Raw genomic sequence first — 13,954 nt, 5'->3', positions numbered from 1 at the left:
GTACTGTCCTTTTCACAGTATCTCCAGGTCTGGGCAAACCTGTATGCTTTAAAAGGTGCTAAGGTGCTCAGTGCTGTAGATCAATCTCCCAGTTACATACTGATACACGAATGGTAAAATAATTGAGGCAGTGTCCACATGTTTTGCTTTGCACCATTTTGATGGACTGCCATAGGATGCCAGTAGCAAGGGGCCTCCTAGGTGGGCACATGTCTACTATAGGGCAGTGACTACCGAGTAGGAAGGGACGTGTATATCCAGTATGAATTTAGCATCAAGCCTGGTCACCTTGCCTCTCAAGTAGATGCACAATGGCTCTGTCCATACCTTTGTCCTTGAAGGGCCCACTTCAGAAAATGAAAATGTCTGTACCTTTTTATAGGATTGATGTGATGGATAGGCTGAGCTACATACAAATACCAGGTTAAGGAAGCAATCAGACCAATGTATAGCATAAACTGGGGAAAGGAAAAGGATTGGGAAGGTCCATTGCTATCTAATTTGAAAGAAAATTGCACTGAATCTTGTTTCTTCCAAATTTATACGGCTGGTTAGCCATTGCCTACCCAAAAATCTATATCTCTGTGCAGCACTGGGCACCAGCTTCTGCCTTAGAAGCAGGCCAGCACTGTGATCTGCAGTAAGAGGAATTGTTTAGTCAGGAAGAACAGAGCTGGCATAGAGTATTAAATGAGCAGCTGGATCCATTCAGTTGAGGGAATATTCTGTATCCTAGAAAAGGCCTCTTTAATTGACTTCAGAGACTTTGCATACAGGAGGAAGTGAGCAGTCCAGAATTTTTTTTCTGCTTTGCCTTTTGCCAGTCAAGAAATCTGGTATCAAGTGCATCACTTAATAATATAGAATTAAACAGAACAGGAGCAGGCATTGAGTTTGTGTAGGTTTGTTCACCGCTGTGTGTAGAGGTATTCTTTAGATTGAAGAGCTGAATAACTTTAAATGATGATTGACCATTTAGCTTTGAAGATGTTAACTTTGGCTTCTTTGGTTTGAGCCTCTCCATCCATATGGCACAGACTTTTCAGTAACGTAGATACATGCTAACAGGTGATTTGTATATTGAGCTATTTTTGAATTACTTTTGACAAGATAAAACACCATCATCTTTAATTCTGAGTTTAGAAACATGTAGAATTGAAAAGATTTATGGAACTCTGCTAAGTAGCTACAGTGATGGTAAGAGGCAAGTACTGTTAGAAAGGGAAACAGAATGGTAAAGCAGCCTGTTACGATTCCCTTGGTCTCAATAAAATCAAAGTGTGAGGGAGGATATGCAAATGAAACTACCTTATGTACATATGACCCACATAGAAATACATTTTCAAGAGAATCAAATGCTTGAAGGCCTACTGTTCTTTTCTCAGACAAAATAATTACATAAATCTTTATGTACAGAGTGTGTACAAGTGAAAGTGACTATGAGAACACAATTTGACCCAATCTTATAATGTGTTTTATAGATTTAATTATTTATAAACTGTGTGAATTAATAGAGAACATAAAAATTGGCATCACTGGAAAGTATTCAGAAAGGAACCTGGCACTATATCTAAATATTGAAGTAGCTGACCTGATTTTTGGAGGAGTACCTGGAAACACTGAATCCCAAGACCCTCACATGAGTTGTAATTGCAATTTTCTTTTGTGTGAAACTCATACAAAACTTGCTGCATTTAAGACTGGACTGCTATAATCTGTGTATAAAACATCTCAGACACTTTTGAAATGCTACCAAAGATCCTTGCATAGCTGGCAATTTCAAATGTTAGATCTTTGCTAGTCCACTGCATTTTGAAACTGAGGATCTTTGGATCAGCTCTCTTGTTTAAATGGTGAACACTTTCATTTCGGGAGTTTGAAAGTAAATGAAAGCTGTCCATAGATAAGCCCGAATAAGTGTTATCTTTGTACTTGATAGAATCACCTTCCGCTGTTCTCTTTTATTAATACTTTTTTTTTTTTTTTTTTTTTTTTTTTTTTTATAAAGTGCAATTAGGGTGGTAGCTGGTTTGGGGAATAAGTCAGGCAACACTGATAAGGAAAGAAATCTAAATCTTTTATCTCTCTCTTTTTTTTTTTTTTTCCCCCAAATCTAAGTATGTATTATGGATGTATTATAGCCTTAGCTTTTGGAAATTCTTCTGTAATGTCCAGGTACTGATTTCTAACAGAGGTGCCAATGGGAACTATCCATGTTTGTGCCTCCTAGATAGGTTGTTTACCCTGGTAAGTCATCAGTAGACAGAAGTGTTGAAGCGTTGTGGTGGATTCACCATCCCTGGGGGTGTTCAAGAACCATTTAGATGTTGTAGTCAGGGGCATGGGTTAGTGGGAAATATTGGTGAACTGCAGAAGGCTGGACTGAATGATGGTAGAGGTGTATTCCAACCCTGGTGTTTCTGTGATTCTATGATTCTATAAATTAGCTTCCCCTGTAGTAAATCCTCTCTGCTATTCTTTTTAGGGCAAAATAATGAAATTATGACCCATGAATGGAGTGAAGCACACTTTTGTGCAGCTCTGCCTCCATCTGAATGAAATTCAACCGTTGGTTGCCTTTAGAAAGAAAAGATTTTCCACTGTCTGGTCTCTTCATTGGTATTATTGTATTGGGTTTAAGTGATGTTCAGAAGATTGCCTTAGTATCTGTAGGAATTTTTCACCAGTGTAAATTTTTTTGGTAGTGAGCTATAAAGTCATCAGGCTATGGCTGACTGGCTAGTTCCTGTTCCTTTTATTCTGCTTAAACCTTATGGTTTTAAAAAAGGGACTTTTACCCCTTTTTCTATTGGTAATTTACAGGTGATGGATATATTAAAAATGCAAATGATTCTCCAACTATTATGAAACTTTAATTTTCTTTTGAAAGTGACAGATGTCTTGGCTACTTAAAGCCTTCCAAAAACTGCAGATAGGTTCCAAGAATAAGGATCCTAATTAAAAGTCAGTGTAATGATGAAACTAATTTTCTACTTTCATTCCATGTTTCACAGAGGAAATTTAGCTCTCATTTGCTATCCAAAATTGTTGTATATTGTGGGTAATATTAACAATCTTCTGTTCTTTTGCAATAAAGCGTAGCTCTGTGAGACAATAATTCTAAAGTGGCTTTTATTTTATGTTTGAAAATGTAGCAAGACTCTGTGTATGTGATGGAAGATATGTAAATTCCTAGACATCCCAAATAACAAGTATGTATTTGCATATACAGATATTTGTATTTCCTTTTGTGAATTTTGGATTTCTTTTTTCCAGTGCTTATGATCTAAAGGTGAAATGTGATTATAATGATACTATGGAAGAGTTGCAAATACTTATAGATTTATAAAGACTGGTACTGTCTGCCCTTACAATTGGAAATACTGTCAGGAGAGTCATTAGAATGTCAATTTGAACAGTCATTTCAATGCTAAACTTTCCATTTCAGTAGTCAAAACCTGTTTCTTTACTGCATAGCAGTTGATTTTTTCCTCTTTTGCAGTTCTGACTTTTGAAACAACTAGGAAAAAGAAGAACTTGAGATTAAGTTTACTGCTTTTTTTCAATTCTTATTTTATTTTTAATGAAAATAGATTTTGTGCATCTCCAGTTGAGAAATGTAAGATGCAGAGATGGGGACACTGTTGTCTTTGATGGGAAATACACTTGGTCTGAAGGCTACAGGGAAGTCTGGGATATGGTATTTCAATTTATTCACTGTGAACACTCTTTGTTTTCTTGTTTGATACTCTGGTGTTAAGTGAACCAGAATCCTTTATCCATTCTCATTCGAAAATTGCTTTTTTTTTTTTTTTTTTTTTTTTTTTTACCTGCAGGCTTCTATGGTGGGATTCATTTCATAATAAGATGGATTACAGTGGGAGCTTAGACCTAAATCATGGTGTATACAATTAAGGACTAACAGGACCTGTCCATTCTGTCTTTTGAAAGGTCTGAATCTGAACAGTGGTTCCTAACACACTGAAGATTTAAGGAGCAAACTTGGAATCAGACCCATGCCTTGGATAATCCCGTCACTTGAGAGGGAATAGATAACAAGCTTGAAAGTATGTTTTTATCCTTTTCATTAATTGTATTTCTACATTCTGGATCAAATGACATTCTGTAACTTCATTGAGTTCAGTGTTTATTTTGACATAACGTCTTTTCTTTTAGAGGTTTTCATATGCTTGTCTCTAATATTTGTTTTTAGAAATGTATATCAATTCTCTACTTTTCTCTTAAATCTTCTCTCCCAGTTGGTCTCTTCTGGAGCAGCTGGAGCTGGCTTTGATCTGACATGGGGCAGTGCTGGGCTCTGCTCACTGAGGACACCCCTGCAGCTCCCTGCTACTTAAACTTTGGCACATAAACCCAAGACAGACTGAGAAATTACTTTGCAGATTTTGATATATGAAAAAAAAAAAAAAAAAAAAGGAAAAAAAAAAAAGAGAGAAAGAGACTGTATAACAGCACAATCAAATGTGGTAAGTAGGACTGTGTTTTGTTTCCCATTTATGAATAGCAAATTGGATTTAATGGACTGTGGAAATACAGTGCAAAAAGATAAATCTAGAGCTTTAACTTGGAAATAAAAGGCTTGATTCAGTGCTCGCTTGACAGTGGTTTCATTCCATATTCCACCATATGCTATTGTATGTTGCTATAAAATTTTGTAATTTGTAAAGCAGTTTTGTTTTTTGTTATATGAGTCCTCACTGAAAAGAAATCATGTACTGTCCATTGTAAATCTTTTAAGGAGCTACATTCCTTGTGTTTGGAGGAATTACCAAGTTCCATGTTATGGATCAAAAATCTGTATGCTGCACAGTACTCTCTGAATCCCCAGAAATTTTCTGCCTCTCATTTATTTTGTTGTGGATCCTTTGAAGTTTTATGATAGTTATTCTTCACAAAATCACTCTCAGACACTACTGGCTTGAAATATTTTGTTCACACAAAGAACCATGCCCTCTGAATTCTCATAGCTGTTAGCTATTAAATTAGCTGAACATACTTTAACTACAATTTTCATAGTCAATTATTAATGAGCATTTTAATCCATGTACTGTATTGCTTTGCTAAATGAAACTGCTGTGAAGTTAATTACTTTAGAGTTGTACTTTTTTTTAGGTGAAAATGAGAGAAATTGCTTTTGAAGCAAAATTTGTCTATAGAATTTGTTGTGCCATTACAGGATAATTCCAACAACACAATCTGTTGAGCAAGCAAGGCAGTTCACAGATTTTTCCGTCTTAGTGTGACTGATTAAGCACTTATAGAACTGAATGCCAGTAGGGCAAAAACTTGTATTTTTGTAATCCAGGCTACATTCAGACTCCCTTGCATGTACTTCTAGACTCCCATATTCTTTGAAATATCAGGCTTTTATCAGGTTTATATTTTGATCCACTCAGGTTCTAATGTGTATTTAAAAATATGTGCTTCTCACACATCCAGCCACTCTGGGTTGAAGTGGCTTTCCACAGGCAAATTCAATGTCTTTTTTGTTCTCTGCAGCACTCCAGGGATTATTGATGTTGGCAGCTGTTATTTTTTGGGAACCTTCAATCTGCTCATCATTCTTTCAAATGTCCTTTTGCTGAAAGCAATTCAAGAACAACATAAGACAAATTTCTACCATTACAATTGACATGGGTTTTAATTTCAGAATGAAAGAACACTGATTTATCACTTGTTTTCTGGTGGTGCTTTTATAAAGCTATGTTCTGCCTGCTCTTCTGGAAGGGTGAGCGCTGGCAAGGCTATGGGAAAATATGACTGGTGGTTTTGGTGCTGGTTCAGAATCTACAGGTATCTGCTTGGAACACTTCTGTCAGGACAGCTCAGCTCTGTATGTGCAGGAGATACATTCAGCTGTGTCAGGATAGACTCAGAGAGATGAAAAGGTTTCCTGGTCAATGAACTGCACTTGGTTTTTGGTAGTCTGTTCTCTATTTCAATTCACTTAGCTTGAAAAACTGATCACAGTTGGAAGTTTACATACTAGGTGACCTCCCCAGTATCTTCCTAAGATGAAAGGCAACATTTCTGGCAGTGTGACTAACATTTCCTTTGTCCAGATTCATTCACAGTGTCCTTCACCCCTCCTTTCTTTGCAAGTTATAAAAGAAAGAAGTCAATTTCCTGAATATTTTTTGAGTCAATCCCATCTCACCCTCTCGCTCCAAGTGCTCCTGCTTCTCCCAGGCATTAGGTATCATATACTCCTGTTGTGGTGTAGCTTCGTTGTTGCCTTCCCCCGAGAAGAGGAAATCAAGCCTGAAGTATTCAAAAGCTGGATCATATCAAGATATAATGGAAGATTTTGAATGTACTTAGTCAAAGTTCCCTTCAATCAAACAGCATGCATCCCCTTTGGTTTGAAGTCGTAAAGCATGAAGAATTAAATAAATCATATGCAAGCTCAATCAGCTCTTCAGTGTAGACTTTAAATAGCCAACAGTCCATCTTCTAGTGATTTCAGACAATTGCTTGGCTCATACTGGGACAGAATCACCAATAAATGTTTCCAATTGTACGCTTCATTACAATTTCTCAATGCATTTTTACATTCTGGGAGCTGAATTCTCTGCGCACGCTTGATTGCAGTGCTGGTGATGATAGATCCTACTTCTTGGTGGAAAGATTCTCAGTATAATTAGAGACTATTCAAGTCAGTGAGCAACAAAAATACTTTTCCAAATGTTGGAACTTTCAGAGCATTGCTTGTAATTTTTTTAGAGCGATGTGTTGAATCTCACAAAAACTCAGAGGGCCTTTTACTGCTGAACCTATGTCCTGTTGCAGTTATCTTTAACTTATTATAGTAAACTTTTAAAGTTTTTTTTTTTGTTTTTTTTTTTGTTTTTTTTTTTAAACCAAATTCTTAAATGGCAAGTAATTAGGAAGGAAAATTGGTGAAAATTCACTTTAAAATATTTGCTGATGACTTTGTACACCTCATTGCTGTATTCTAACTAGAAACTATGTGAGGCAGAAACTGTATTGATGCTTGAGGCATGAATTTTTCAAATATTAAGAAAGTTTGTAAAACTTCCCCATTTAAATGATAGATTATTTAACTATTAGTGCCATATCCTGCCAGATCTATTTTATTGTTTACAAAAGAAAGATTCCATACCAGAATGAGTCATGAGCAACCATAGGTACCTCAGCCAAGACCTCTCCATTTATGTGGTAGATAACTGGAATGATAAAAGCAAGACCACCATCCTGAAAACTGGCAAAAGGCTGTTGCAGCTTCTGCAGTTTGCAGACACTTCTGCTGTGCTGAAAGCAGGAGCCTGTGACTGTGTGTCATATCTGTCAGTGAGATGGGTCTTGCTGCACAGGAAAATCATTAAGGCAGAGGGTGAACTTAAATTGCCACAGTTATTCTTTGTCTGGGTACATGCTGTATACTAGGGATGTGCAATAGCGTGAGAGGTGAGTGTATGGTGGGGAGATGGTGCAGGGTTCTTTCCAGATATCAGTGACAGGCTCAACAACTAATGGGATATTAAAGAAAATACAATTAGAAAAAAAGGATTGTAGATACTGGGAGATGCAGTATCAGATGGAATCCAGTTGCATTTTCTACTGTGTGCTGCACAGGTACAGTACAAACAGAAGTTCACAGCATTTGAATGGACGTAAGATTTACTTGCACCCTATAGTCCTCTCTTTATTCTTCTTAAAACAGCTATTTAAATATGCAATTTATTCTTACTTTTTTCTTACTGACATCTTGAAAGAACCATGCACTCTGTCTCTCTCTCTCCCCCCCACCTCTGGCTCCAACCCAACCAGAACAGACATTACATTTGGATAATCTCTTGCACTTCCTCATGCCTACAAGTTCCAAGTTTTATACGTCAAAACTGGTCTCCAACTATTTGTACCCATCTCTTCAATGAAACAGTTTGATGATGTTTTGTGCTTGCAGTGTAGCAGGTCTGATACATTGCACATTTCTCAGGGCACCCAGGTGGTAGGGTTTACTGAAAACAGATTGCCCTTGTTTCACTTTGGGTGCCAGGAACGTGCTGCTCAAACACACTTCTCATGAAGCTCTGCCAGGACCATTAGTCTTCCACATATATCAGCTCAGTTTGCTGCATATTTAGATCCTAGCCAGCTCTGCAAGGTGGCCTACTGTTGAAGAGTATCATTTAATCATCCCTATGAAGATACAGGATGAAATCATGAAGGGTTTTATGACAGGTATGAGTGTATTATAAATACTGGACTTTAGCATGTCAAGTGGCAGTGATGTAGACCAGCGAAATCCTTTAGTCTAACTCTTGAGGAAAGTGAACATGGTGCTACAGAGCAGATATAGAACAGAATTTTTAAGGATGTGTGAAGTGTGCCAGGAGCACCATCAGCCCGGCTCTGTTTCCTGCTCAACATGTTGGCTGACCATGGGAGAGAATCATTCTCCAAATTCATATACCTCCAGCATATGGACTGCTACAGAGAAATCATGACTTAGCAGTCCATGCAAAGCAATTAATTGGACTTTGGCAAGCTGTTCATGTTTACAGTACCACTTCTCTCCTCCTGTAAGATCAACTTGCAGTTTATTGGTAAAACCTCCTCAGAACTTCAATTTGTTTTAGACTGTTCAAACAGTCTTTTCAAGAAAGGAAAATTTATAATAGCTACTGAGGAGTAATGGAAAGGTTCCTGGTCTCCTTGAGCACATACTGGATAGAGGAGTTTTTGGTGGACATTTCAGATATATAGCACAACAATGCATGAGCACAGTGAATACAGTCAAAATTCAGAGATTTCAGGGGACTTTTATTTAAAACAGGAAAAAAACTGCCTTTGCAGTTTATATAAATTTATGTAAAAGTCTTGGGACTTCTCTGGAGGGTTTATTTCCCTCCCACTCAGCCAGTATGGCCCAGTCTAGCAGAATAAAATTCTAAATATGCTGATACACTTCACATCAACCTTACATGGGAGGCAGGAGTTGCTGCAGCTTTGTTCTCTTAGATGTGTCATCTTTGCCTTAAAATAAAAGTGCAGTCTCGTCAGTCTGTGTAATCCAGTTCAAACTAAATGTGGTACTGTGCATGTATATTATAGCAGTACATCTACAGTAAATGAATCGTATCTTTGTCAATAAATGACTGACATGAATCCTTTCTTATCTTTAACAGTATAGATGGGTTCTTCTGTAGGTATGTGTAGCATGTAGAGAGAGGCTGGTATACATTGTTCTGGTGAATGCATGCCACATCATATAACAGGAATTTCTGCCTTTCTATAAGAAAACTTCATCCAAGCTTGTGTAAGACTTAGTATTTTAACTACTTATGTGGCTGAATGGACAGAGGGATGTAGAGAGTCACTATATGAGATGTCACTATAAAAACTGCAACATGAAATTATTTCTTACAGCAACTGTTACTGTTCTTGATTTTTTAAAACACATAAAACACACTGAAACAACGGGGAAAACCCAAATGTGGAATAAACCGAGGCTATAAATCTGCTGAAGTTACCTAAGCTATTCTGAAGCTAATTACAACTGTATGCAAAGCAAATGAAGTGAGAACAGAATTAATGAAGACTCGCTGCCTCCCAGAAACTAATGAGGCATGCTTTATACCAATAACTCTTCAAAATGAAAAATTAAACCGTGTTGCGGCAAAAAGGAAGAAAAAAAAGAAGATATAAAGGAATAAAGAAAAAAGGGAAAAAGTTATTTTTAAAGAATCAAATAATTTCTTAAGAGTATAGAAAATCAGTAGGATCCATGCTCCCTAGCTTATTCCTGACTTGCTTTACTAAGGATCTAGTTGCCTTCCTCTGTTACTTCTCTGCCTCATTTGGCATTTTTAGTGCAACTAGGCTAAAGAAAATAACAAAATCCTCTTAAACTTGATATGTTATTTTCCATTTTCCTAGCGCATTTTCCTTGGTGTTTAAATTTAAAGATATGTGCCCAATACTGTGCAATAAGAAGGGCAGCTGTGTTGACTGAGGTTAATTCTTTACCTCCAAGTATGACAAGCTAGGGTTATTTTTCAGTAGGTGTTCTGTGGACAACTCCACTTGCTTCCCATTAAGCTTTCATTTCTTCTTTCTTGTAATCTTCTATTTTTATTCTACATGTCTGCTGTACTCTTTTGCTTTCATAAATCAAAATCCTCATCTTCAACTTACTTCTTTTTCCTACTGTTGTGCATCTGCAACCGTATTTTTATCGAGTGAAATGGGTCATCTTTGTCTCTCACTAGGAGAAATAATAATAACAAAGTGTTTGGATCAATATCTCATCTATTCAGAAGAAAAGTGTAAATCTATGCCTTAAAGGGGCTACATTCCATCTGTTTCATTGCAAAGCATATTTATCTACAAGATTTTATTTACATGGAGATAATTAATTTCAAAAACAATGTAAGTATATCATAATCTTATTTGGTAATGCCACAATCTAAATCTGGAACATTTCCCTGAAATATGCACTACTGTCAAAAGGCTTGTGACTCTTCTACAGTCACCACTGTTGTGTTGTATCTTTTGTTAAACAAAACCGAAAATTATATTGAAATTCCTTCCAAAAAAGGAAAAAAAGGAAGGTAACCAAAACTGAAAAGAAATATGTGCAGCTAGAAGGTGAGCAAAATACTGCAGTGCCCTTATTTTATATAAATGGCAGATTTTAAGAATTGGCTTAGTAAAGCTCTTTTGTACAGAAATCTATTTCACCACTTTCAAACATTAACAAGTATAGAACGCTGATGAACCATTTCTTTATTTTTGTTACTATTCCTAGAAAACTGCTTTGTATCAAGAAAAAACCATTTCTGGAGTAAACTTATTACAGAAAATAGGGTTGTAAGAGAAGCCACTATTCCCTCTCATGGGTCACAGGTGAACCAAATCTATTTGAACCTTTCATGGCAGACTTATGTTTTTATCTGTTCCTAAAAATACCAAAATGAACAACAAACCTGCCTCCCTCCTCCCAGATATTCTGATACAGACGTGTACCTAAAGAAATAGCAAGTTATTCCAGTGGTTGATCAGTTTTTCAGAAAGATCTCCTAAGGTTTATGCTATCAATAATGTTTTTAGGTAAAATAAGAATTGAACATTTGGATTCAAATCTTCCTACAAAATAGTAATTAAATCCGAATCAGGTAGGAAGCACATGAGTTTCTTTCATTTTGTGCTATAGCCAAAGTTATAAAGCACTGGAAATTCTAGAGGAAAAACAGGCCAGCATTCCCTTTTTGTGCAGTTCCAAGAAATCAGTCTTAGACAAAGCATTTGAAATTTGATAGCTAATGTGAAATGAATCAGTCAGTACTTAGAGCCGTCTTGCTTGCAAATAATAACCATTCTTGGCTGGGCTTCATTTGCTTGATGGCTGGTCTAAATCTCTACTTGGCAATCCGATGAAGACAGAGCTTTCTTCAAGCCAGTCCTTCTGAAATGCATGTGAATTTAAGAGGATGATTTTATTTATTTGTTCTTACTTTCTAATTGCCACAACTTCCAGTGAAAGAGAAACCAAAAGCAGCTGTGGGGTTAGTTTAAGTAAAAATGCAATAATTCTCTTCTCTAAGCCTTGCTCATTCTAACATTACACTTTCTAAAATAATTTTGGCATTAAGGAATTAAGGTCTGAGACTTCTGTGTGAAGTTGAAACTGATTGGATAAAAGGTGTGAATATATTGTTTCCAAATGTTTTTATGAGCTGTACTGTTTTAATTGAATTGTGTCTTTGAATGGTCCTTGATCTCATTACTTATGAATTCATTCACAGTGACATCAATTTCAGTATAATACATCTGTGTGTTTATTTCTCTTATCCTTTTTGTCACACTTCTTACTAGGCTATTCTGACATCTTAAAAGAAGAGGTTAACATAACTTTTTGTTGGTCTTTTGAACAGCAAATTTGGTGTGGCTATACACAAGTTAGCTTAATTAAAGGGAAGCATCATTTTTCCTCCATAGTTGTGATGCCACAGCTTTTACAGATGTGTGCCTTCCTTTACATGAGAGCAAAGCATTTAGTGGTTTACACTTCTAAAAAACTGCTTTCTTTCTGATTTACTTTCTGATTCAGACAGCTGGCCCTTCTGTTTTAAGTAGAAAAAAAATCATTTTATAGGTGTTCATAAATCAGTCAGACCTAGACTTATCCAACAAAAGTTAGCCGTACAGACACTGGAATTAACTCCTGGCTCTGAAATGCAGCAAGATAGGTGCTTCCCCATTCATTCCAATTAAAGTTGGTAGGAAAAATTATGCATTGAAAGCATATATCTCTCTATACAGAGGGAGCCTGAACTGGTGGTTTAAACATGGTGTCTGATGTTTGTAAGGCTAATCTCAGGTAAGATCAATTCAACCCTTGGGAAACATGGCTGGGATCAGCTGCAGTTAGTGTCTGGTTTCTAACTGATCATTATTTATGATGAGCCATAACGCAAGTAGCTACAGATGATTCCCAAACCTTGTAAAAGAACAGTTTACAGCATGTTCTTTAGCTTATTTTTGGACAGTCTTCTGCTTCAGAGAAGTATTGGCTCAGCAGTGATTCAATGTATCTGTGGTAAGTAAGGCTGTAAGGACATTAAACATGGCAAGAGACACATTTCTAAGTTTATAGCTTTGGCAACCTTTTTTTTTCTTCTCCTACAGTAGCTACACAGACAAAGTTCCCTCTGCCATTTAATGAAGAATAGTTGGAAGAGTATCTACAAAAAGGCAGTGATGTCCTTTTTTTTTTTCCAAAATGTTCAGTCAATTCTTTAAAATGATAGTTTTAGAAATTAGAAATTAATCCTGAATTTCTTCACCCTGGAAACTTCAGTTAATGTTGATGGAGTGTATGTGTCCACGAAAATGAAGAAAAAGGACAAAATGCAAACATGCTAAAGGGTGCTCATATGTACTGCTGTCACTCCAATTCCAGATAAATCCTCCAATATATTTCTTGTAGAAAGTGCTGTCATACAGATGTTTCACTGAGCTTTATCTTACTTGTCTGTAAAGTTGGAAGGAAATAAATTTCATGTTTTTGCTGTAGTCTTGTCTTATGTTTTTATACTTTGACCACATTTTTGAAGGCTTCCCTGGAATGGTTTACCTCTCCAGCTACATATTCGAAGAAAATTTAGGACAGGTGTGTAGGACTTTCAGATTTGCTGTACCTGAAATTTTTTCTTTAGGATTTCAAGTTTATGAAAGGTGCCTTATTTTGAATAGCCTTGCTTATTGCCTTGTGAAGTGTACTGTCTTCCCTGTTTATAGAATTTTGAAGAGAATTTTGGCAAATGGTGCATGTTTGTTTTGGATGTCTAACAATTTGTCTGCCAGAGTTTAGCAGTTCTGGCTTCCTCTTTTGATTTCTCTCTAGCACCTATTCCTCGTTTGTAATGTAATTCTTTTTGAAATTAAACACTGCTAATGTGAGTGTATTTCTTTTCATACTCTGAGAAGATAATTGATATTTATTAATTAGGGTCTTCAAAAGTAAATTTCTAAAACAGGTCTTGCAAAGCTATCATTCTTGTTGCCTCAAAAACTGTCTTGTTTCATGACTCAAAAGTGATTTTTATTCTTTCTGTATAATAGGAGATGGAATCTCATCAGCATATTTTTCTTCTTTGCTTTTCATCACCCCAGCATGTCAGTCACTATCAGTGTCCTAGCTAAGCAATCTCAATTCTATACTTTTCTTTTTTGGGACTTACATTTTCATACCAATAGAGATTTCATGTCACTTGGTAATAACCAGCTCACTGATTTGATTGCATTTTACAGATATAAGTAACCTGGGCAAAGCATTATGAAAATAAAACTGGCCGTGTATAAGAAGTTAGTTAACCATCTCAAAATACCATTATTTTGAGATGAAAGGTTCTTCTGGTAAAAGCTAGTCACCTCCCAGAAGGGTGATCTTGGAGTATAATTGCTT

This window comes from Coturnix japonica, chromosome 3 (assembly GCF_054131305.1).
Source record: "Coturnix japonica strain WE chromosome 3, WE-NBRP24, whole genome shotgun sequence".
Classification (NCBI taxonomy): Eukaryota; Metazoa; Chordata; class Aves; order Galliformes; family Phasianidae; genus Coturnix; species Coturnix japonica.
This window is presented reverse-complemented; position numbering follows the sequence as displayed.